This window comes from Hyaena hyaena, unplaced genomic scaffold (genome assembly GCF_003009895.1).
Source record: "Hyaena hyaena isolate Hyena2069 unplaced genomic scaffold, ASM300989v1 scaffold_171, whole genome shotgun sequence".
Classification (NCBI taxonomy): domain Eukaryota; kingdom Metazoa; phylum Chordata; class Mammalia; order Carnivora; family Hyaenidae; genus Hyaena; species Hyaena hyaena.
This window is the reverse complement of record NW_024080803.1, coordinates 144,687-172,313: the sequence shown is the minus strand read 5'-3', so window position 1 is coordinate 172,313 and position 27,627 is coordinate 144,687. Positions and strand designations below refer to the sequence as shown.

At 38.3% G+C, this 27,627-nt stretch overlaps 1 long non-coding RNA gene across 1 annotated transcript in view; it reads left to right on the top strand.

Moving 5' to 3' along the window:
- The first annotated feature begins 7,919 nt into the window (after positions 1 to 7,919).
- Positions 7,920 to 27,627, top strand: part of LOC120237088 — a 65,097-nt gene continuing 45,389 nt past the window's right edge. Inside the window, exon 1 of the long non-coding RNA XR_005529852.1 lies at positions 7,920 to 7,969. This is a non-coding gene — a long non-coding RNA (uncharacterized LOC120237088). The remainder of the gene's footprint in view (positions 7,970 to 27,627) is intronic.

Below are 27,627 nucleotides of genomic sequence, written 5' to 3'. Positions count from 1 at the left end.
GTATATTCTTTCTGGATGGATATATATATATATTCTTTCTCTTTGAAAAGGATTCTTGGTGTTTACAGGTATAGGGCAGTATTTATGGTCAGGATTCAGGGAAGAGCTGTCCTGAACATCTGAGGTCCCAACCCAAACTCAAGCAACTAATATCCATCCATTAATGCAGAATCTAGGCAAGTGGGTCTTTTGACCTCACTAAATCCTTTCCAGAGCAAGAAGCTTTTATTCTTCTTTAAGCCTCAGGTGGCAGATCCAGGGCAAAATAGACTTTCTTCCCAATTATGTGCTTTTTACAGTCATTGTCTATAAAGGGAATAGGGGATAATGAAAGGGATGTGATTTTAGCTCATGATCAAACTGGATTTTTTTCCCATTTCTGATTTATATTCAGTGTTAGGCAGGCTGTAGAAACTCCTTTGCAGGGCGGGGGAGAAAAAAGGACAAAGACAAGCATTTCTTCTCCTCTTCTTTTCAAATTTGGCTAAGAGATGAGAAGCCCTGCAACAAAGCCTTTTACTTGCAACCACTTTATGACTTGGGGTCAGAGCTGAGAAAGGAAGTGTCCAGAGGTAAAAGAGTTGGACTCAAATGTCTTTTTTTTTTTTTTTTTTCTTTTTGCTACCTACTAGTTGTGTGATCAAAGATGTGTTATTGAATCAGTCAGGCTCTTACGTAGTATGAATGTGCTGTGTTACCTTGAAGGGTTACTGGGATTGAAGTCTATGTCCCCTGTAGACCCCAAGGTCTCATCTACCAGCCTTAGTTTGCAAGGTAAGAAGGCTCAGAGGCTTGTGTCTAAACACCTAAGGGTAGGAAAATCTGGAGGCAGTGGGGCATGGAGAAGATCGACTGGAGTCTTATCTCTGCCTCTGGTTCCCCACCACAAAACTGTCCGAGCTCTCCTGGAGGAAGCAGTAGAGGCATGGCCAAGAGGGGCACTGTAAGATGCAGACACGGACACCCTAGTGTCCAGCTAAGAAGTAGGAAAGCCAGTGGGGCAGATGAGCCATGCCTCCATTGATGCAAGGAAAGCACAGGCTCCAGAGTCATTAGGAAGGAAGGACAGAAGGAGATTCTGAAGTACCACTTAGGTTTCTTTGGGAAGGAGAATCAGGACAGGGCATCCAGAGCACTGGCCTCTCAGGAGGCAGGGTGCCAGGGTCATTGACTCTCCAGTGACTTTATGCGCTTTGGATACCAGTGAAAATTGAGGGCATCAAATCACTCTATTTTTTTCCCCCCTGTCTGTTACACAGGTGAAACTCTTAGGTACTCCCAGAAATGATTAGTATAGGGAATGAAGTGGGGTCTTGACAAGCTTAACTAAATGTTTATTTATTTATTTTGAGAGAGAGAGAAAGAGAAAGAGTGTGTGTGTGTGTGTGTGTGTGTGTGTGTGTGCGTGCGTTTATGGGAGTGGGGAGGGGCAGAGTGAGAGGGAGACAGAATCCCAAGCAGGCTTCGTGCTGTCAGCGCACAGCCCGATATGGGGCTTGAACTCATGAACTCTGAGATCATGACCTGAGCCGAAATCAAGAGTTTGCTACTTAACCGACCGAGAGAGAGGGAGACAGAATCCCAAGCAGGCTCCATGCTGTCAGCACACAGCCCGATGTGGGGCTTGAACTCATGAACTGTGAGATCATGACCTGAGCCAAAATCAAGAGTTTGACACTTAACTGACCAAGCCCCTTGATGTACTTAACTGTATAGGTGGGGGCAATAAGTCAGTAGAGCTGAGGGTTTTTTCTGGTACTGTTCTCACTCACAGGTTGGAGGGAGCCTGGGAAAACGTGGACTATATGAAGATAAATCTGAAGCAGTGTACTGTGAGGTATCCCTGTAAGCTATAAGGCCTTATAAAAATTAGAGAATCTTGAGGTATTTTTCTTTCCCAGGAAATTTCCCAGCACCTTATGGATAGTAAACAAATGTCTATTTTTGAATGAAGGAATGAACACAAGATGGTTAATTTTAGGGTCCGAAGAAATTGATCAAACTAATTTATAAGCGTTTCCAAACTGCAGCTAATCACTCCAAAAAAGAGAATGTTTTCTACATTTGAAAGCCAACAAAATAATTATTCGTGTGCCTCTTATAAACATATAAAGGGGAACAAGCAATGGAGAACAAGAAACAGGGAGAAACTGGAAGTCTGGCCTGGTCAGCCAACCCATTTTCTCCTTCTGTATGGAGATAATGCCCACAGGTCCTGTCTTTCACTGCTTTTCATGTTCTGTTTTCAGTCAATTTAAGATTCTTATTGAAGGGCCTTCACTGAATTCATTCCCATGTTTTCCAGTCCTCCCTATTTTTAGAACCTAGCAAAATAAAAATAAATGTAGTTTTATGACATTTATTTTTTTTTAATGAGAAGGCTCTACTGAAGATTTTTTTTTTAGAGTTTTACAAACATTCAATAATTATTTTATGGTTTACTAGTTAGGCGAGAAACACATCTGTCAAGAAAATATCAAGTGGATTTCCAAACTTCCCCGAGTCCCTTTGATTGTGTGAGACTCTTTCTTTTTGGAACTGATGCGCGTTTGAAGTGGGTGGGCACTTGCTAGTCATCTACAGTCTTCCCTCCTACTTATAATAAAGTAAAACTTCAGAGTAAATCCCATCACTCACACAGACATTTACTGAGCAAACATTAGTAAGGAGGCACAGAATGGTCCATGGAACCAGTTATAAAAGCTCATGAATTCGTGACTCTGATATTTTTGGGTGATCCCACTGCCGCCCGCATAGGGCTTTATTCAAGGCAGTCACACTAACTTTCCAGAGGCAAGATTCTCTTACGCATACAGTCATAGGCCAACCAAAAATCTCCCAACACAATAGCTGGATAAAGGACTATGTAGGGAACAATCCTTAGGTGTCTCTTAAAGATGCAGGTCACTCCATATCCATTTACACATGGATGGGGCATGTCTAAAATATTTTAGCCAGCTCACATGTCTTATATACAGCTATATACGGAAATACATATATGCACATATGAACATATAATGTATATGTATATGGACACACATTAAAATAACATTAGTTAGGTCAGGGGTCAGTAAACATTTTTTTTTAAGGGCAAGAGAGTAAATATTTTAGGCTTTTCAATCTCTGTTGCAGTGACTCAACCCTGCCATTGTAGTGTGAAAGCATTCATAGACATTATGTAAGGGAACAAACATGAATGTGTTCTGGTACTTTATTTAGGGACAAAGAAATGTAAATTTCATAAAATTTCCACATCATGAAATATTTTTTTTTTTGGACCTTTTAAAGTGCTTTTAAGATGTGAACGTATGCTCAGCTCACAGTTTAGCCCATTGCAAAACAGGCAGTGGGCAATATTCGCTCTACAGTGTATAGCTTGAAGATTCCTCATCTAAGCTATGAGACTTCCAAGTCAATTTCTGAGTTGCAGCATATGTCCTGTGATTGGAAAAGATGAAAAGTGAGAACGAAAATTAGAGAACATGTATTTGTGGACGTTACCTGGTCCACATTAGAAACCCTCTTGGAGTTATGTACGATGTAATTTCATCATTTCATACAAGTGCGGAGTAGAGTTCTATGACACTTTAAACACAGAGTGGAGAGCCAAGACATGTCTATCCAATTCCAAAGTTCATGTGCTTTCTTTTTTTTCTTCTTCTTTTTTTTTTTTTTTTTTTACTTTTTAAATGTTTATTTATTTTTGAGAGAAAGAGAGAAAGGGAGAGACAGAGCATGAGTTGGGGAGGGACACACAAAAGAGGGAACACAGAATCCAAAGCAGGTTCCAGGCTCTGAGCTATCAACAGAGACCCCAACACCCATGAACCAGGAGATCATGACCTGGGCAGAAGTCGGAGTCTCAACAGACTGAGCCACCTAGGTGCCCCAAATGCTTTGTTTTCTAGAGTCATGCTTGTGGGTTTTCCCGAGTGTCTGAGCTTTTTCTGGTCAGAATTGCTCCGCTGCCCGATTCCAAAGGCACCATTCTGTTGTGTTATCTGTAACCGTCCCCTTTGAACACAGTGTGGATGGAGTTGCTCGACACTGTGCAAAGATCCTGCCCTGGCTGTTTTGTTTTGTTTTGTTTTTGTTTGTTGGTTTTTTTGTGTGTGCGTGTTTGTTTGCTCAACCTACTAGGTTTCTGGAGGCTGTGAGAAACCACTGAAGGGCTTTAAGCCCTAAATTGGCAAGAGCAAATCAAACACTACATATATATATATCCATGTAGTGTTGAGATTTGGGGCTGCATTTCAGAACAAGAACTCAGCACCAAGTGAATCATTGATATGACCAACTTATATAACAAAAGCAAAGATACAACTTTAAAATCCTATGCTTGTTTGAAACAGTAAAAGTATATTCTGTTTTAAAAATGGGCATATGTATTTTATGCACAAAGAGAACTAACAAAATATATATAAAGCATGCACAGAATAGAACTGTGCTTTGTCTTATATTTAACCTAGGTGTTACATAAAATAAATATTACATAGTTGACATTCATTTTGTTTTACTTCCTGGAATTTTTGAAATAGAATAATTCCAAATGTTCTCTACAAGTACAATCTTATCATACTTATTAAAAATTCATTTAATCTTGACTCAGAAATACTATGTGTACATATTCTTTCTATTGTGTGAAATAATGTATTAGTATATAAATCAAAGAATTATATATAAAAGTAAATTACTGGAAAAAATATAAATAACCTCAATATAAGACTAGTTAATAAATTATTATATATCCATATAATGAAACAGTATGGAGTTTTTAAGAAGATAAAAAGGCTCCATATATATTGGTATGGAAAGAGCTCTAAGATATATTGTTGCATTTTTTAAATAGTTACATGCCAGTATATATCATTTATATAAAACATCTATCTATCAATGTCAATCTGTGTTTGTGTTCATGAGTGTGTTGTCTGTGTGTGTTAAAGAATACATCACTTCTAGGAGGGGGAATGCGTGAGGGGAAAGCAAAACAAAACAAAACAAAATAAAAACTATTTACTTCAAAGGAGGAAAGGATGATTTTTAGGAGGCCAGAAAGAGCAGAAGGCTTTTTTTAAATTTAATTTTATAACCTTTCATATCTTTTGAACTTCAAATACAGCTATCAAAGGAAATTTGATCGAAATAGCTGATTTCTTTATTGAGTTTCAGTGAATATCCATGTAACAAGCCAACACAGTCAAAATCCTCCGTCAAACTTAGCTCTTTGCTTAGAGTAACAAACGTTCAAGGGATATTTATTTGTTGCAGATGATGATGCTTCCACTACTGATGTTCCTTCCCCAGCTTAAAGGACAAAGTTGATATTTCCCCCACAGCTTTTGTTGAAGTTCCCAGCCTATACAAACAGAGCCCCATAGCCTGCAATCAGAGCAGGCTGCATTAATAGATATAGCTCAGATTGATTGAATACTTACTGACATATAAATTGCCCTTACTATATGACATTCTCTCTTCTGAGAGCATGTACAGACCCATCCAATCCTCTAAAGTGTTACTGACAGATAAGAAAACTGAGTCACAAAAAGCTTAAATAACGTTCAAGGTCATAGAGTGGCTAAGTACAGGGCCTGGCTTTAACCAGGTCTGTCTCCACAATTTTCATGCTGTACTCTCTGCATCTTGGAGCCAATAAGTTTGTCATAATCAAACACCCAGACCTTCTGCTTTGACCATGACCATTCCTGATATTCCTTACTGCCTCACATGAGATTCCACTGAGTAATGTCCAAACCACTTAGGCTGGCACAGAAGCTTCCTCGTGACCTTTTATCTTTCCCCCAGGCCTATCTCCTCAGTCCTCTCTGACCCCCTCCTTCTTCCCCATGGAAAGCTGCACTGAGCTGCACAGAGTTTCCCAAAGGACCCACTGTCATTCTTGCTTCCCTGAATTTATATGGCTTTCCTCATATGGAGTGTCCTTCATTAATCCCTCTGTGCCTGGCTGACTCCCACTCACCCATAAAAACCCAGGCACCCCTGACACCCCCAGCCCCTAGTTACACACACACCAGCCTGGAATGTTCATCTGTTGTGTTCTTCCATTAGAACATTTGTCCAGGTGTGTTCTGGCTGTTTGAGGACATCCTTCTTTTTCTTAACACTAAGTACTCACTGTTGGCAGGGACCTTAGGCCCCAACTCCTTGTTCAGTGTATTGGTCAACAGTCAGAGTTAAATAAAAGTGGTATAAATGAATAAATACATGAAAGCTTTAACGGGGAACTGAATCTGCCTGACAATGCCCTGCTGCATGACTAATTTTCCAAGAATATTCCATGAAGAAAGGCCTTGAATGCCATTCCTTCTCAGTTGATTTAAATAGCAGGAACAATAGACATGAAGGTCCGCAGTTAATTAAAAAGACAAAACACTATCTAAAAGTTTTCTCGGGCACCCAATAATTCAATCATTTTAACTTTCTACCTCCTCCATAAAATATTTGGGAAATATTTTAGACAATGGTAGCAACTCTTGCTGACCTCCTAGGAACCTATTTCATTCTTTTGGCACATTTTTAATTAAAATCAACCAGACCACATACAGTCCTGATTTACTTTGAACTATTTCTTAGGTGTTATTCTTGACTCTTACTTAACTGGCAGTCTCTGTTAAGTGTGTATATATGATATCTGTGGCTATTTCTGTCCAAGGCACTCAAACTCCCTTTCCCTGTTTTGTCATCCATTGAGTTAGAAATGTTATGGCTCTCTATCTAATTACTTCTAGAATGAGTTCGAGTCGAAACCAATTCAGTCTTCTTATATAAGAGATTTGCTCATATAAACATTTGTCTTCAAGATTTACTCATGAGGACTTATTTTATTCTCACTAAAACCCTATGATATAATTTTGTTATTACACCAGGGTAGCTGAGGCACAAAGAAGATACAAAGTTCAAAGTTACATGACTAATAAGAGGCTGAGCCGGGATTCAAAACCAATGAGTCAACCACCAGAGATTATGCTCATAAACACTGTGCTACCTTGGCATTCATAGATGGTTTATATTTTAAAGGATTTTAAAAAGTCTTGCATGAATGCACTAAAAAGATACACTCACTGAGAGAAATGAATAACTATTTTTACCCCACAGCACTGCCTCTTACAGGCTATGCAAACTTCAACAGTGCAGTGCATTTCACTTGAACTCTCAGGCGATTCTGAGCCCTGGCATTTCACTGTTGCATGGCTAGTTGTTTCTTCAGGACATACTTACTTGGCAATAAAAAGGAGGGAGAATGTTGAGACTTTATGCCTTAGCCCCACCTGCTACTGAAGCAATACCTAGAGCCATGTTTGGGAATCACCAATCTAGTTCACAGGTTCCACGTGCTTGTCATTTTCCACTGTCCTTCGTGATGAGGGCTCTGCTACTGCTATGACTTCTAGGAACTGTCTCATCATCCTCACTGCTGTGCCCGCGTGAAGGCTCACATCAGGGAGACTCTTGCCACGGGGCCCTAGGGCTGCTCGTGTCCATACCCCCAAGAGCCTCATAGTCTCCAGACCCTTTCAGTCTCCAAAGCCATGATCACTAATGCACTGGGGGGTGGAGGGAGAGTTGGGAGTAGCAGATCTAGATGCCTAGAAGCTAAGACCCTTTGACAGAGGGATGAGTTCCTCCTTTCTGTGCTCTATTTTATTAAATAGTTATCAAAACTATACTATCTTGACTACTTAATTCTCACATAGAGTTGAGTTAATTAGTTCTTACAGTTTCATTCATGTAGCCATTGTTTTCTAATTTATGAATAGTAAATCACTGAACAAATCTGAGTAACAGATACTATGTTCTGCTAAGAATCTCTAGCTCTTCTCTGATGTCTGAGACATTGTCACTGGATCAAGATTATGTACCTGACATTTCTTTCTTTCTTTTGAATTGTTCCTCAGTCAGCCCACTAACCAACATCAGGATCCTGGTCTTACACTCTTAAACACAGCTTCAGGTACAGTATATAGTATCTAGTATCTAGTATCTAGTATATAGTATACGGTATGTAGCATATAGTGTGTGTGTGTGTGTGTGTGTGTGCATCTGTGTATATACACATATATATTTATATGTAAATCTCCCAACTGTGAGGGCAAGTAGGAAGATGTGTGTATGTGTGTGTGTGTGTGTGTGTGTGTGTATGTGTGTGCATGTGTGTAAAAACAAAAGAAAGAAGGACATAGTCACTAATGTGGATATGAATATGAAGAGGAGCATAAACCAGAAAGTAAATCACTAGCATTAGAAGAATTTCTGTATCTTGGCATTCTTAAATTTGCTGAAATCAAACCTGAGGAAGTGCCCTCATTTGAAGAAGACATCTAAAAGGAAGACTTCAGGCTTCTAGCCTGAAGCACCTGGCTCATGCTTCCCCACAATTTCTCAAAAATACCTACAGACATCATGAAGACGAATACAATTAACTGACCATTGAAGACAAGTTCCAGGCACACAAGAGCTCTTGGGAAGTGAGCATTTGGCTCTCTTACAAGCCACTGCCAGGTGGCCAGGATGCTCGCTACACACCTGGATGGAGCAGATGAGCACCACCCTGTGCTCGGACGTTGGGCCAGGTGCATTTGCCACGATCCCAGGAGGAGTCTGGCTCCAGCAGGAGCACACAGCAGCTCCTTTCACTTCAGAGTAAAAGCTGCAGTATAATTTATTCAAGATGGGTCCAGATTCTTAATTGGACAGGTGTGTGAGAAAACTCTGGCTGTGAGCACAGCGTGTCCTACTATCGAACTTTTCTGTCGACATCCTTTCAGCACTTCCTGTCAGGCTAACCTTAACTCTGTTAGGTCAGGTGCTGGCAGGTGGCAAGGCTGGCCAAGAATAAGAGAAACATGAAGTCGTGAAAAATCAAATACGAACCCACAGGACTGATTCCCCCCCCACCCCTATTTTCTCAAGTTTCTAAAGGCCGAAGGAAAAAAGGAAGCTCTCATCTCTTCATTCTCTAGGATCTGTTGTACTGAAGCACCATCTGTTGACTTTGATTGGTTAACTCTTTCCCAGATGCATCTCTGTCACCTTGAATACACATGGGAATGGAGTTAGGAGAGACGAGAGAGCAGGAGGGAGAAAGTAAGGAAGAGGGGAGAGAGAAAGATTTTGTTTAATTCCCGGAGAGATAGAATTATTGGAGGATTCTGATGAGATTTTCAGCAGAGATGAAAATTCACAGGTGAAAGGTCAGGAAAAGGAGGGGAAGGAAAGACAGGGCACTGTGCATTTCTTCACTTAACATTATACACAAAGGGCTGTGTTAGGTTTGTGTAAATATCCAACATCCTTCCTCACTCCCATTTCAAGGGGGGAAAACACTCTTCAAATACAATATCCTGCACCATTCATTCTCATGCATTCTGTTCACGAAGGGACTGGCCACCTAGGTTTCAGTTTTGCCTTTAGCATTGATATCCACTGTGTGATTTTGAGCATTGGCCATTACTTTCATATATCTAATTTTCCCTAATGGGAAAAATAGATTAGGAATACTATGCTAGCCCTCCCCTGAGAATGTACGTAAGAAATACTGCCTTTAAGAAATATCAATGGAATGGGATCTATCTGTCTACAGAATGTTATTATTGATGCTATTTTGGAGGGCACTCATGGTTATCCAGACTGGGAACCAGGCCAAATTGAAACTACACCACTTTTCCTCCAAACAATTAAGTAGTTGCCATTTATCACTCCCTAGAAATAATGTCTCCTACACTGTACGTTAGGTGTGAAGATTCATCATATGGTTCCCAGGTAATTACAATCATACGCTTTTGAGTTTAACATGCTCCTGAGAACGTCATGAATTCCCACCAGCTCAGCCAGGGCCACAGGGGGCAAAGAGCCCAAGTGCTATCCCATGAGAGAGTGCCATGTGGGTACCTCCTGTGGGACAGCTGTTGCAGTAACAATGACCTGTGCCTGACCCACAAAAGAAAGGATTCAGCCCTCTAGCTTCCTGCTGGATATTCCAGTGGTGGAAAGGTACAGCTCATCTTCCTCCCTAAAGACCACTAGCAGCAAAAGAAGCTAGACAGAACTAGCTGGCCTCGTATGGATTCAGTGCCAGGCTGAAGCTTCCTAGGTGATTTGTGACTTTGGGTGTAGTTATGAAACGAGGCTTCCCAGCCGTCGTCTGGTCTCTATGTATACAACGGTCTGCTAGAGCTCATAACGCATCTAATGAAAAGTCTCCCCTAAAGCTATCTGGTGTATAAACTGAATGTCAGTTGATGGGCAGGTCTAGAAGTGTGTTATTTTTTCCCTCACCCCTGCATTTTCATGAAATGAGGCAACTCAAATACATCATTTCAATCTGTACAAATAATTCCCAGGAAAGGCATTTGAAATTGTGCTAAGATGTAAATGTACTTGGAGGTGATAAAGTTCCAGAAGAATCTAGAGATGGTGAATCAGGAAGAAAAGTGATTATGGGAAATAAGGAAGTTGTTTCTTACAGATAACTTCCTAAGGTCATGATGGAAAATAACAGTTGGATAACAATAATGTTATAATAATAGCATTGTTATAATAATATCTAACGGTGGAGTCCTTGTTCTGCCATTGATTTTCATGTACTCTTCAAACCATCTTATAATAACTCATTACGCCATTTTAGACTTGGGACTAAAAGCATCAAACCTAGAATGACAGAAAACAATTTTCATACTCAAATATCTCTTTCCTGTTTTATCACTTTTTACCAATGTATTCTCTAGAACTGTCGCTTTTAAACCAGGACTCTGGGTGAGGCCCCTGGGTGGCTCAGTCGGTTAAGTGTCTGACTCTTGATTTTGGCTCAGGTCATGATCTCACACTTGGTGAGTTCGAGCTCCATATCAGGGTCTGCACTGATAGAGTGGCGCCTGCTTTGAATTCTTTCTCTCTCCCCCACCCCTGCCCTCTATCTTTCTATCTCTAAATAAACAAATAAGCTTAAAAAATATAAACCCAGGACTCTGGGTTGAGATATGACCTCAAAATACAGGAAAAATGTAGTCTGGGAAAGAGAAAGTGATGTCTGGAAGACAGGTGATCATGGGAAAAGGTGCCCACGCTTTCAGAAACTGGAAGGGACTCTAGAGTTCTTGACCTCAGTGCACTTGCCTCTGGGAAGTCTTATCTCAATTCAGAAAAGTTAAGAATTGCTTCTCTCGAAAGCAAAATCCCAAAGAAACAAAAAGTAACTAGAGTGTTATGGTCAACATGGCTCTCCATCCAAATATTTACTTTGTAATGCTCCTCCTGTTCTTCTATGAGTGTGTGTGTGTGTGTGTGTGTGTGTGCGCGCGCGTGCGTGTGTTAGGCACTAAAATGTCATGAGCCATATGGAATAGGGATGATATTGGCAATCTTCGATATGAAATGAGTTTTAGTGTTTTTCACCTGACTCAAAAATGCTGAAAGAAATGTAGGTATCTTTTACTTATAAAGAGGAAATTCATACCAAAGCCTCTACAAGCTTAAATCAACCAAAATAAGAATCATCAGCTTTTTGTCATAATATTCTTTTTTATTCCTGTTTCTTACATTGCTCAGCAAAGCTTCTCTCATAGTTGATTTCATCACCTTAGTAATCCACTAAAAGCAGGTTTTTTTCATAGTGTATTTCATATTAAATGATGTTTATATAGCTATGTGTGGATATAAATATATATTTTCCAAGTAGACTGAACTCCGTGAGAACAGAAACTGCATTTATCTTGTTCAGGGTTTTATCTCAAGGACCTAACACTATGCATGGCACATAATATATACTTAAAAAATATCACTGCAAGGGGCGCCTAGGTGGCTAAGTCAATTGAGCATCTGACTTCAGCTCAGATCATGATCTCACAGGTTCATGAGTTTGAACCCCAAGTCAGGCTCTCTGCTGTCAACGCCTGGCTTGCTTAGGATCCTCTGTCCCCTCTCTCTCGGCCCCTCCCCCCTCAAAGAATAAATAAACATTAAAAAATATATCACTGAAAGGAATGACTGAATATACATACCTTGTTTCTGTTACTACATTTTTTAAAACATAGTCATACTTAATACATATTATTTCTTCCTCTGTATGCCTGAGGATATGATCAAATCAACAAGACCAACTGACTCTACCTCTTCTGTATGTCTCAAACCTATACTCTCCCATCTTCTCATTTCCTCAGCCTGTGGTGTATGTAATATTTCTGCATTTGAACTCTCTTCAAAAGCCTTCCGCTTTTCCAAATTCAAGCCAGTCCTGAACAAGTTATAAGACATGGCACTCATCTGCTTCAACTCCTTAACACTGCCCCACTGGATTTCATCAAGATCATGTCTCTGCTTTTGAGCATAACAAGTGAATCAAGAAGACTTGAGGATGAATAAGAAATGTTTCTGGTTGAGTCAAAGTACTTGACTATGGCCATGTCTTTCTCTTATTTTATGTTTATTTACTTTTAAGAGAGAGAGTATGAGTGGCTGAATGACAGAGAGAAAGGGGGCAGAGGATCTGAAGCAGACTCTGTGCTGACAGAAGAGAGCCTGATGTGGGGCTTGAACCCACAAACCCATGAGACCATAACCTGAGACAAAGTCAGATGCTCAACTGACTGAGCAGCCAGGGGCTGTGACCATGTCTTTCTAAATAACACATCTTGGCTCTTTTTCACATCTGCCTGAACTTGTTTTAGAAGTTCCCAAGATTCTGATCGTAGGTGTTCTTATTGCTTACGGGGGTGTCATTACTTCTAGACCCTCTCAGATTATACAACAAGAAATTTATCTGTATAAATACTAACAAATACATATATAAATATTTCTATATTTAACTATATTATGTTATACATTGTCACATGGATCATTCTAGCTTCTTCTTCTTTTTCTTCTTCTTTCTTTTTTTTTTTTTTTTGGTTATCTGTAACACCTCACTCCAAAAGTGAGAAACTTGGCTCCCACTTTCCATTATCTGTGTACATAACTGTTTAATTTCAGTATATATGTATAATGGTTCAGGATTGATAATCCATACTGATAAGGGAAACAACTTTATCAGTAAGAGTACAGTGCTTATGTACAGTTCCTCTGGCCTTTAATCTTGAAACTCCACTTATTTCTAAAGTTATTTAAGTCAGCATCTACTCCACCCATCACTGCAATGAGGTTGTAATACCATTAGATCATTTGCCATATCTAGCAGTGCATCCTAGGATCCTTCAAATGGTTAAATGCTATTTTAAAATTTGTATACATTAAGGCTCATTCTCTGTGCTCTCAGGTTCTACAGGTGCTGATAAATGCATATTGTTATGCACCCGCCATAACAATGTCATAAAGACTAACTTCACAACCCTAAAACATCCCTTGTTATTCACTTGTGAACTTTCCTACTCCTGAGTCCATAACAAACACCAATCTGTTTACCATTTCTATAATTTTGTCTTTGCTAGAATATCATATAAACAGAATCATACAGTGTGTAGCCTTTTCAGACTGGCTTCTTTTACTAGCAAAATGCATTTAAGACTCATCCATGTACCTACATGACCTGATACCATTTTCTTTCATCTCTGAATAGTATTCCATTTTATGGATATAGCAGTTTATTTATCCATTCAGCTATTGAAGAACATCTTAGTTGCTTTCAGTGTTTAGAGATTATAAATGATGCTGCTGTAAATATTCACATATAAGTCTGTGTTAGCTCATAAGCTTTCAGATCAGTTTGGTAAATATCTAGGAATGTTACTGTTGGGCTGCATGGTAAAACTGCATTTAGTTTTATAAGAAACTCCCAAACTATCTTTCGAAGTGGCTGTATCATATTGCATTATCGTCAGTAATGATGGGAGTTTATGCTTTTCTGAATTCCTGCCATCAACTTGATGGATTTTAGCTATTCTTTTAGGTGTGTGATGGTATCTCTCTGTGGTTTTAATTTGAATTTCCTTAATCAAAAATGATGTCATGCATCTTATCATATACTTATTCGGCTTCTGTATAAATTTTTGTTGAGATATCTCTGCAGATCTTTTGCTCAAATATTAATAGGGATTTCGTTTTCTTATTGTTAACTTTTTCCATTTTGTGTATGTATTGTGGATGGAAGTCTTTAATCAGATCTCTTAGCTTTCTTCGGCTTCCATAACAAATTGCCACAAACTTAGTAATCTTATGACAACTAATGGTTATTATCTTTATAGTTCTGTATGTCAGAAGTCTTACGAAGGTTTGGCTGGGCTAAAATCACAGTGTGCACATGGCTATAATTCTTTCTTCTAGGCTCTCTAGGCGACTCCATTTCTTTGCTTTTCTATCTTCTAGAGATTGCCCACATTCCTCCGTTCATGTCCTCTCTCCTCCATCTTTGAAGTCAGCACCACACAACACTATGGCTGTTCTTGCATAGTCACATCTTCCTGTACACTACCAGGAAAGGTTTTCTGCTTTGGAAGGTATTCTAGAATACCCTTACGACAAAATCCAGGATATTCTCCCCTTCTCAAGGTGGTTTTAGGTGACATCTTCAAAGCCCCATTTTTGTTGTAAATAATATATTCAAGGGTTTCAGAGATTAGAAAATGAACATTTCTGTGGGGAGGGCATTGAAGGCATTATTCTGCCTACTACATCAGACATGTGCTTTGCAAATATTTGCTAACTGATGGTTTGTCTTTTCATTCACTTAACATTTTAACAGTATCTTCCACAGATTTTTAAATTTTATAATGGGACATTCCCAGCTAAGCCTAGTGTTCTACCCATTCCTTTCAGTTTTCTAGAATTTGGTACATCTTTCTTAAATCCTTCACACCAAACCATTCATAGCAACAAATCAATGAGTGACCCCACATGGAGCAGGAGCATTGCCAGCCAAGATCTGCCCAACGTCTTATCCCACAAGATCTTGAGTATGATAAAATGATTATACTTTAATCCATTGCATTGAGGGTAGTATGTTATGAAGCAGGAAGAAAACACAATAAAACATTATATATCAAAGTTAATAAAGAAGTTATTGTTACATGCAACAATATGGATGATTCTCACAAACACAGTATTAATAAAGAAAGACCTAAGCACCAAAACCACAGATTGTATCATTTTGTTTATAAGATGCTTAAATAGAGGCAGCACTAATCTGTGCAGTTAGAAGTTAGGGAAGTGGCTACTATCGGGAAGATATAGCCTGGAAGGTATATGAGAAGGGCTTCTGGGTTTCTCCTAACTAAAACTCACTTTTTTGTTTGAATATTGTTTACTTAGGTGTATTCATTTTGTGAACATTTACATAAGATTTGTGCCTTTTTCTTTTTTAAAATATATTTATTTATTGTTGAGGGACAGAGAGAGAGTGAGAGAGAGAAAGCACAAGTGGGGAAGGACAAAGAGAGAGGGAGACACAGAATCTGATGCGGGCTCCAGGCTCTGAGCTATCAGCACAGAGTTCAATGCAGGGCTCAAACTCACAAACCATGAGATCATGACCTGAGCCTAAGTTGGACACTTAGCCGACTAAGCCACCCAGGCACCCCTGTGCCTTTTATGTATGCTTATACTTTACTGAAAGTTTCAAAAAGTTACATCTAATTCATAGGTACATGAATAATAAGTATTAAATAAAATAATATATGTAAATGTTTAACAGTACAAGGACACAGTAAATACTAAATAAATGCTAGTTTCTGCTTATTTTTATTATTATTGCTTTTACTGTTTTATTATTATATCATTTGACATTTCTGAAGTAAAATAAATGTCAGTCCTAAAAATATTAAAAATAAAATATTTTGTCAAAAGAAAGCTGGACTAGCAATACTAATATTGGACAAACTAGACTTCAAAAGAAAGACTGTAACGAGAGATGGAGAAGAGTACTATATCACAATAAGGGGAAATTCAACAGGAAGACCTAACAATTGTAAATATTTATTCACCCAACATGAAAGTCCCCAAATATATAAAACAATACAAACATAAAGGAACTAATTTGTAGTAATACAATAATAGAAGGGACTTTAACATCCCACTTACATCAATGGACAGATCATCTAAGCAGAAAATCTACAAGGAAATTATGGCCTGGAATGACACACTGGACTGGATGGACTTAACAAATATATTCAAAACATTCCATCCTGAAATAGCAGAATACATATTCTTTTTCAGTATGTGTGGGACATTCTCCAGAACAGATCACATACTAGGTCACAAATCAGGCACAATAAGTATAAAAAAGATTGAGACCATACCTTGCATATTTTCTGATCACAATGCTATAAAACTTGAAGTCAACCACAAGAAAAAGTTTGGAAAGACCACAAATACATGGAGGTTAAAACAATATGCTACTAAACAATGAATGGATCAACAAAGAAATCAAACAAGGAATAAAAAAATTCATCAAAAAGATGACATTGAAAAAACAGTGGTCCAACATCTTTGGGATGAAGCAAAAGTGGTCCCAAGAGGGAATTATACAACAATACAGGCTTACCTCAAGAAGCAAGAAAAATCTCAAATAAGCAATCTAACCTTACAGGTAAATTTAGGACCTAGAGGAGCTAAAAAAAGATAATAGATAAAGCTTAAAGCCAGCAGAAGGAAGAAAGTAATAAATAATAGGGCAGAAATAAATAATATAAAAACTAAAAAGCAAACAAGATAATAGAATATATCAGTGAAATCAGGAACTGATTCTTTGGGGAAAAAAACAGGAATAAAATTGATAACCCATCAGCCAGACTTATCAAAAATAAAGGAGAAAGGACAGAAATAAATAAAATCACAAATGAGAAAATAGAAATAATGACCAACACAACAGAAATACAAATATAATTAAGAGAATATTATGAAAAACTACATGCCAACGAATTGGGTAACCTAGAAAAAAACAGATAAGTTCCTAGAAACATATAAACCATCAAAACTGAAACAGACTGATAACCAGAAAAGAAACTGAATCAGTAATGAGAAATCTCCCAACAAACATATGTCCAGGGCCAGATGACTTCACATGCAAATTTAACCAAACATTTAAAAATGAATTAACACATATTCTTCTCAAACAATTCTAAAAAATAAAAAAATAAAAAAAAAAAAAAAACGAAAAAAGAAGGAAAACTTTCAAATTCATTCTATGAGGCCAGCATTACTCTGACACCAAAACCAGGTAAAGATACCACTAAAAAAGAAAACTACAGACCCATAGTCCTGATGACCATGGATGCAAAAATTCTCAATAAAATACTAACAAGCTGAATCCAACAGTATGTAAAGGAATCATTCACCTTGATCAAGTGGGATTTATTCTTGCACAGCAACACTGGTTCAATATTTGCAACTCAACCAACGTGACACACCACATTTTTTTAAGGTTATTTATTTTTAAAGAGAGACAATGCAAGTGGAAGAGGGGCAGAGAGAAACAGACTGAAAGAGACAGAATCCCAAGCAGGCTCCGCACTGCCAGTGCACACCCCATGTGGGGCTTGAACCCATGAAGCCATGAGATCATGACCTGAGCCAAAACCAAGAGTAAGACACTTAACTGAATGAGCCACTCAGGCACCTAGATATACCACATTAATAAAAGAAAGGATAAGAACCATATGACCCTTTCAAGAGATACAGAAAAATTGTTTGACAAAGTACAAAATCCATTCATTTGGTTTTTAAATGTGTATTTATTTTTGAGAGTGAGAAAGACAGAGTACGAGCAGGGGAGGGGCAGAGAGAGACACACACACACACAGAATCCAAAGCAGAGTTCAGGTTCCAAGCTGTCAGCACAAAGCCCAACATGAAGCTGGAATCCACAAACTGCGAGATCATGAAGTGAGCCAAAATTGGGTGCTTAACCAACTGAGTCACCCAGGTGGTGCCCCCTAGTGTCCATGCATGATAAAAATCCTCAACAAAGTAGGGATAGAGAGAAAATACCTCAATATAATAAAGGCCATATATGAAAAACTCAGTTAATATCATTCTTAGTGGGGAAAAACTGAGAGCTTTTCCTTTATGGTTAGGAACAAGACAGCGATGTCCCCTCTCACCACTGTTATCAACAGAGTACTGGGAGTCCTAACCACAGAAATCAGACAGCAAAAAAATAAAAGACCCCTAAATCAGCAAGGAAGAAGTCAAACTTTTGGTATTTGGAGATGACATGATATTCTATACAGAAACTCTGAAAAAGTCCAACGAAAAATTGCTAGAAGTGACACACAAACTCAGTATTGCATTTCTACATACCAATAATGAAGCAGCAGAAACAGAAATTAAGGAATCAACCCAATTACAACGCACCAGAAACAATAAGATACTTAGGAATAAACCTAACCAAAGAGGTAAAAGATCTATATTGTGGAAATCGTAAAACACTTATGAAAGAAATTAAAGAGGACACAAAAAAAATGGAAAGACATTCCATGCTCACAGACTGGATAAAATAAAAATATATATGGTTAAAATATCTATACTCCGCAAAGCAATCTCTGCATTAATTCAATCCCTATCAAAATGACAACAGCATTTTTCACAGAGCTAGAACAAGCAATCCTAAAATTTTCATGGAACCACAAAAGGCTAAATTGCTAAAGCAATCTTGAAAAAGAAAAGCAAAGCTGGAGGTATCACAATTCTAGATTTCAAATTATATTACAAAACTATAGTTATCAAAATGGTATGGTACTGGCACAAAAATAGAAACATAATAGAATAAAATAGAAAACCCAGAAATGAGCCCACAACTATATGGTCAATTAATCTTGAACAAAGTAGGAAAGAACATCCAATGGGAAAAGAGTCTCTTCAATAAATGGTGTTGGGAAAACTGGATAGCAACATGCAAAAGAATGACAATGGCCCATTTCTTACACCATACACAAAAATAAGTTCAAAATTCATAAAAGATATAAATGTGAGCCAGGAAACCATCAAAATCCTAGAGGAGAACACAAGCAGTAACCTCTTTGACATCGACCATGGCAACTTCTTACAAGATACGTCTCCTAAGGCAAGGGAAACGAAAGCAAAAATAAACTACTGGGACTTCATCAAAATAAAAAGTTTCTGCACAGCAAAGGAAACAACCAACAAAACTAAAGGCAACATACAGAATGGGAGAAAACATTTGCCAATGACATTTTTGATAAAAGGCTAGTATCCAAAATATATCAAGAACTTTTAAAACTCAACACTCAAAAACCAAATAACCCAGCTTAAAAATGGGCAGAAAACATGAGTAGACATTTTTCCAAAGAAGACATCCAGATGGCTAACAGACCCATGAAAAGATGCTCAACATCACTGACCATCAGGGAGACATAAATCAAAACTCTAATGTATATCACCTCACACCTGTCAGAATGGCTAAAATTAAAAAAAAAAAAAAAGAAACAATGGGTGTTGGCAAGGAAGTGGAGAAAGGGGACCCTCTTGCACTGTTGATGGGAATGCAAACTGGTGCAGCGACTCTGGAAAACAGTATGGAGGCTCCTCAAAAAGTTAAAAATAGAACTATCCTACAATTCAGCAATTGCACTAGTAGGTATTCATCCAAAGAAAATAAAAATACTAATTTGAAGGGACACAAGCACCCCAATATTTATAGCACCATTATTTACATAGCCAAATTACGGAAACAGGCCAATGATCACTGACTGATAAATGGATAAAGAACAAAGGTGTGTATCTTTGTATGTATGTATACGTGTATATATGTATGTATGTATATCATCCATAAAAAGAATGAAATCTTGCCATTTGCAAGGATATGGATGGAGGGAGAGAATATTATGCTAATTTTAAGTGAAATAACTCAGCCAGAGAAAGACAAATACCAGATGATTTTACTCATGTATAGAATCTAAGAAACAAAATCAACAAAGGGAAAAAAAAGTGACAGGCAAACCAAGAAACAGACTCAGCTATAGAAAACAAACTGAGGGTTACCAGAAGGGATGGGGTGGTGGGATGGGTTAAACAGGTGATGGGAATTAAGGAATTCACCTGTGATGAGTATCCAGTGATGTATGGAAGGGTTGAATTATTAAATTATATACTTGAAACTATAATGTACTATTTGTTATGTTAACTAACTGGAATTTTAAAACATTTGAACAGTTTAAATGTGCTGTAAGACAATTTTGAACATTTGTGACAGTACTCTTCTGTCTTTGTTCCATACTCAGGAGTTTCAAGGATGAATTTCTTTATTCAACACATACTTAATCAGGATTTACTGATAATAGTGAACGCAGGTTTCTGTGACCAAGATGTGTGATCTTAGATAAATTCCTTGACCTCACTCCTTCTAAATTTGCTCATTGGTAAAATAAAGATAGTCTCTTTCCTGTCTTTATCATAATATTGTTTTCACATTAATTAAATCAATTTAAACTATTAAAAACCTTTATATTTAAGTTTTTATCATAACATTTTAGTAAGTAGTCCAAATAATACCAAGGTAGTACACTGCCTACTCTCTTCCATCAGAAAGTTTACAACATGTTAAGGGAAATGAAGAAGATGAAATAACAAAACAAGTGCAGTTTACACTTAAATGAGTAACGGAAGGAAAGTGTTTAGCACGGTCTTCAAAATTCGTAATTACTTATGAATCTCATGGTTTACCTAAGATTTCCATATTTTTTGAAGTCCTGAGAGCAACACCTATTGATCTTGAGAATCAGAGGAGAAAAATCATCTCTGGGGCCACACAAACAAATTCAAATTGGCTTTACTACTAAAGTGAATCTCTGGACGAATCTGAGCCTCAGTTTCCTCAATGATAAATTAAGATGATAATGACTTTTAATAGCTTACGCAAGCAAAACACATGCATGGCACATCAATAACAGAGCCCATCACCTTTACTCTAGGTAAAGTTTTGCCAAATGCCAATAGTTTCCCTAAGAACTTTATGTATTCTACGATAGATGAGAAACTTGAAGGAGAGAGGTTCACAGATTGCCAGGGAGCATACCGCCAATAGAGAGTGTAGACAAGAGAGGAAAAATAAAGCACAGCTATCATTGTCAAAACAATTAATTTTAATTGTAAAAACTGAGAACTTTCAAGGGATGACTAAATAGTAAATAGATTGACAGTAAGTGTGAATATGAAGAGGTTCTGTATTAGCTAAATAACTGCAAGGGAACATAATGCCTTCTTTGAGACAGTAAATGTTTATAAAATTTCAACTACAATCCAAAGAAGAATAAGAGGCACTAGCTTATGTCTTTAAATTTAAATTTGATTATTGTAGTTAGTGCTCTGGTATTTGTAACTTTTAAAAATCAACAATTTTGTTTAACCCTTACTTATTCTATTTAAACAAAGCACCGTTGAAGGAAATTTCTCTCAAAATTCTTCATTTCCTAAAAGAATGTTGTAAAATTAAAGTTTCAGTTTTCCTACGTTAAAAATTCCAGAAGAATAAAAAAATTCTAAAATCATGTATCACAATGACATCCACGAGAAATCATACCCAACTTAGACAAGTAAAGGATAAGAAAGAATTAGGGGCGCCTGGGTGGCTTAGTCAGTTAAGCGTCCGACTTTCGCTTAGGTCATGATCTCGCGGTTCGTGGGTTCGAGCCCTGCGTCGGGCTCTGTGCTAACTGCCAGCTCAGAGCCGGGACCCTATTTCAGAGTCCGTTTCTCCCTCTCTCTCTGACCCTCCCCTGCTCACGTTGTCTCTCTCTCTCTCTCTCCTAGAAATAAATAAAAATATTTTTAAAAAAAAAAGATAAAAAAGAATTAGAAAAATGTGTCCTTACTAATCAACTGAAAACCAGTATAAATTACACACATTGTTTAAGACAATTTTTATAGGTCTGTATCTACATTCAGAGTATAACATTAAAAAATTTTTTTTTAATGTTTTATTTATCTTTGGGAGAGAGACAGTGTAAGCAGGGGAGGGTCAGAGGGAAAGGGAGACACAGAATCTGAAACAGGCTCCAGGCTCTGAGCTGTCTGTCAGCACAGAGCCCGATGTGGGGCTCGAACCCACAAACCGTGAGATCATGACCTGAACCAAAGTCGGAGGCTTAACCAGCTGAGCCACCCAGGCACCCCTATACTACTATATTTTAGTAGTTGAAGGATTTTTGAGATTTACCTAATTTATAAGACCAGCTTCTAAGTTCTTTCAGGAAACATATAACTTAAACGTTTTTTTCTTATTAATAAAATCTTATTGTGTTCAACAATGTTGGTGGTGTTATTAAATGTGTCAGCTGTGTGTGTCCACTTGGTATTCCCAATGTGCAACAGAGCAACTGAAGAGTTAATCCAGTGGCACCACTGTATGCCATATTATCAACCTCATAAAATGAGAATATTATCATTTTAATAATAAATATTAACATTAGTGATTTATAAATACAATTTTGGGTTTACATTTATTGCCCTTCATTCATGAAGGTGAATTAACTATTCTATTTCTGGTACACAGAATACTCTTCCCTTTTGGAAAAGATGTGTTTTAAAATATTTTTTTGAGGGGCACCTGGATAGCTCAGTCAGTTAAGCGTCCAACTTTGGCTCAGGTCATGATCTTCCCATTTGTGAGTTCCAGCCCTGCACCTGGCTCTTTGCTGACAGCCAGCTCAGGGTCTGGAGCCTGCTTCAGATTCTGTATCTCCCTCTCTCTCTGACCCTTCCTTGCTCACACTATCTCTTTCTGTCTCAGAAATAAATAAAACATTAAAAATATATATATTTAAAATAAATAAATAAATATTTTTTAATGTTTATTATTTATTTTGAAAGAGAGAGAGAGTGGGGCAGAGAGAGAGGGTGACACAGAATCCAAAACATCTCCAGGCTCTGAGCTGTCAGCACAGAGCCCAAAACAGAGCCCAAACTCACGAACCATGAGATCATGACCTCATCCGAAGTCAGATGCTTAACTGACTGAGCCACCAGGGGCCCCTTAAAAAATGTGTTTTTGGCCCCCTGAGTAAGGACTGATGAAAAGAGAAAACGTGCATGGATTATTTGTATGGAATTGAGTGAAGGCCAAGGAGAGTTAGGTCCAAAAGGTAATACAAAGATTTAAGCCTGCAGGGATGGGAAAATTGTAGCACTGCGGACAGAACTAGAAGGCGAATCTGATTTGGCCTTAGCGGCACAATAAAAGGTGTTGAAAAAGGCAAGTTTGGTTTCAAATGTTGATGATTTGATGATGAGGAGTTCAAGAGTTAAAAGAAAATGTGTCACTGAAGCTTAGAAAAAAAGGCCACTCAGATTCAAAAATCATATATTGATCAGTAGAGTGTCAAAATTAGACATACTCTCCAAGGAAGAACACAAAGATGAAAAAAAAATATAAGGGCCCATAAGAATATCCTCATTATTATTCACACATATTTGTCAACGCGTAGCAGCTAGATAGGAAGGAAGAAAATGAGGATTATGGAAGCTATGGAAATCTTTGCTAAGGTGTGCACACTTTCAAAAGGGTTTAAGAGGGATTGGGAGACCAGACCATAATGCTTCTAGGCCTGGGAGATTCCTAAAGGTAGAAATATACTTTTGGCATAGACAAAAGTGATATGATTTTTCATTCTTCCCATTGAGTTTCCAGCTTATTCTTCTGAAGCTTAGATCTAAGGGAATCAGAGAATTGACTTGTTCTTGGTTGGTAATCAGAGGTAGATTTTGTTTTTAGAGCCCATTTTAAGAAATTTTGCTATAATAGAAACCTCTTCCTCTGTCTCACCTTCTCTAAAGTGGATTGTGTTATTGTTCAAAATATTTCTGTGCCTCCCTGAAAGAGGTTTTATTCACTTGTACTGCACTGATATTAGGCTTGATCATATGATTTGCAGTAGTCAATGAAATAGGAGTGGAAATAATGTATCACTCAAGCAGAAGCTTAAAATCCAGTTCATGATTCTCCTATCCTATTCTGACTTCCAACTGACAGTGTGCCAGGAAAAGGCTATTCTTTAGTCTGGACCCCAGATATAGATTACATGGGTAAGAGCCCAAAGAGACACCAAAATGGATATGGGGCTTGAGTGAGAAATGAACCTTATTGTTTCTTTTTTTATGTCTTTATTTTATTTTGAGAGACAGAGAGTCAGCAGGGGAGGAGCAGAGAGAGACACACACACACAGAATCTGAAGGAGGCTCCAGGCTCTGAGCTGTCAGCACAGAGCCCGGCGCGAGGCTCGAACCCACGGACTGTGAGATAACGATCTAAGCAAAAGTCAGACGCTTAACTTACTGAGCCACCCGGACGCCCCATGAATTTTAATGTTTCAAGCCACTGAAATTGCTGGCCTGTTTGTTATTTCTGTATAGCTTACCTAAGCTGGCTGGTATAGTCCACAACACAGCATTTCTGCTTTGTTGTCCTAAAGAACAGGCCAAGGGGCTAGATCAAGGCACAGAGCCTGGAATTAGTATGGAATAATCTAGGGGCGCCTGGGTGGCTCAGTCAGTTAAGCCTGCGGTTTCAGCTTAGGTCATGATCTCACGGTTCATGGGTTCGAGCCCCACATCGGGCTCTGTGCTGACAGCTAGCTCAGAGCCTTCAGCCTGTCCTTGGATTCTGTGTCTCCCTCTCTCTCTCTCAGAAATAAACAAAACATTAAAAATTTTTCTAAATGTGGAAAAGTCTACATAGTGATTCTTAATTTTAAGTAGGAGGGATGCTTTTGACATTTTGGATTAGATTTTTTTTTTCTCTTGTTGGGCATTGCGAGATGTTTAGCATCTTTGATCCCTAAGGTGATTCCTAGATCATTTGTATCACTGCACACTGTATTATAACACTTCAATTATAAAACAAATAACAACAAACAAACACGTGTCTAGAAAAATTGCTGGTTAGTGGTACTGTACTTGCTTGGGAACCACTAGACAAACTGATGCCTGCAAGCAGCAAGTTGAGAATGTGTGAATAGTAAACATCTCCCCTAAATATACAGCGCTGGAGAGCAGGAAAAGAATCCTGTGTTTCTTTGCATCTCCTTCAGTCCTTAACAAATATGGTTGCATGAGCAATACTTCTCAAAACGTTCAATGCACTAAGATCATTTTAAGTTCTGTTCTGTTTCAAAAACAGGACCATCATCTCCTCCTCTTCACCCTGCAGGCAATTTAGATACAGGAAGTAGAATTTTCAAGCCTCAGGATAAAAAAAAAAAAAAAAGGAAAAGAAAAGTGAGAAGTCATGCATACTGGTACCTTTTAGTTCAGGGTATAAATACACTCTTTCCTCGGAGTTTTATCCTCAAGTAAAATTCTCTTTTCCTATTTCTCAGAATATATATAGTAAATGGCTATTAGAAAGGTCCGGGTGTGGGAGGTATTTAGTGAACCCTCACCAATAGAAACATTTTACATAATTCCCTTTCCATCCATCCAGACTTGAATAGTACCTTGGGCAGCTAACAAAGTTCCCCAGGCCTTTGCTCTAAGATCACAGAGAGAACAGGTAGACAGCTATGCAGAAAGAGTATCTAAAGTGTTGCTTTTTCTCTGTGGGGCTCATACCAGAGTCTGTGTGTTGTTGCAAAGCTGAGCTGCTCCCTTCTCTGCTAATTGGATCATGGATTGTAAAAAGTGCCAGGCTTATCCTTAGGCGATATAAAGCACTGAGGCTCAAAGTAGAAAAAGGAATCATCTGTAGTAAGAGAAAACTGGCAGGCAGACAGGCACAGACATCACTTTTCTAGAACGCTGAGCGAGTGGAAGGTGTCATACCTAAGGGCTTTAGGTCCTGGGTATCAGCACTTCTTATTATGGCTGTTTAGGATCCTCTATCAAAAGGATTAGAAAGGACAAGAGAGCCCACAGACCATCAGAGAAAGCAAGACCAAACCAGCAGAGTTAACAGAATTGTACCCCACCCTCCCAATACCCTTTTTCGAGCACTGGCCTGTTCCAGAAGGGCTCTGCTGAAACACTTGAGGATGTCTGAATATGACTCAAAGCACTCATGATGTTAGTCATGCCAGGCTGCTAGTCCTGCAAGTCCACCTGGGTTCACTTCTGATTGTTTCACACAGTAGATTATTTGTCCAATTTAGGTTGTGATTTCCTGAGAAAGAGAATTTTCACTCTACATCAGCGGCACTACGAGTGATAACTTCATTGATGTAAGCCTTGGCTCTCCAACCAGTTTCTTCAGCTTACTCAGGGCAACAAGGTCTCCCCACTTAGGTTTTCTTCTGTATCCCTCCCTTTACTTAGCACGGCAATGGGCCAGCTGTTGGCTAACATGGTAGAGCACGATGAATCGTTTTCTAAGTATTTATTCCTCTTTTCTTTATCATCAATAATAGCAAAAGAAAAAAAAGCAATTTTTCTTGAGGTAGCAAGTACACTGAAATGGGCTGATTCGAAGGTGTCATGTCCCCTTCTTTCCTGAACCGTATCTCAGCCTTCATGAAAAGTATGATTACCGTAAAGGAACTTAATACATATTCACGTTCTGAAAGCAGGGGTCATATTTTTCAGTACAGATATTTGGGGGCTCCTAAGACATAAACTGAGCAAGAGGTCTCTGCTCCTTTCTTAATTGAAGTGTATCCAGGTCCCCAGCTCCTCTTGTGTGTAGAAACTAAGGATGCGATATTTAACATCCTTGAAAGGAGAAGAAACTAGGCAGGAAGTATGTTTGCCTTTTACTTTCACCCAGAGCTTCTCTTCATTGCCTTTCACATTTTTTCTGTTTTGATCAGAATCTGATGAATAGCATTTCAGCATCCTCTCTTTATAGGGGACGGCAGGGATTGATGGTGATTATAAGAGCAATGGTTTATAATTCTCCGCAGACGCTCTGCAAGTATTTCTTGATTCAGCAGAGATTTCTTCTGGTTAGATTCTCGGGAACAACTTAAATTTAGGGTCTACTGAACTCTGTATGTGTTGAATGTACCTCTCAGAAAAGCTGAAACATTTTCCGAATTTTAAAGCATCTATCAAGCTTTTTCCACATAACATGCTTTGTTTTGAATTCACATTTCCTTGAAGGTGAGCCAAGGATATTTATAGATAAATTCAATACTCTCTGCTGTTCTGGCTCTGGGTCATTCCTGCTAGTTAAAGACTATGAAGACTCATTGTGGAAAATAACACGTGAGCCTAGAAATAACATGAGTTTTGAAGATCCAAATACCTGGATTCATATTTTTCTGTTTACTTAATAGGTAAAATACGGTCAAGAATACCTATATTGCGCTCAATTACTCAATTACCGTGAAGGTTGTATAAGCTAATAGATAGATGTTTATGACATTCAAGGAGTGGTAACTTTATTATTTGTCTTAATGCCGTCGTTTAAAAATATCCAACCAACATGGCTACTATAGCAAACCAGATGAAACTTAGGTCATTTTTTGTAAAATTAAATTATATTAAATTCTACCTTTAAAAAAAAGGAAGAAAGTTCAAATAATAAAAAAATAATGAGGGCATTTGGGTGGCTCCATCAGTTAAGCATCTGATTTTGGCTCAGGTTCTGATCTCACGGTTGACGGGTTTGGGCCTCACATTGGTTTTACGTTAAAGGGGTAGAGCCTGCTTGGGATTCTCTCTCTCTCCCTCCTTCTCTCTGCCCCTCCTTCCCTCCCTCCCTCATGCTTTCTGAAAGAAAGAAAGAAAGAAAGAAAGAA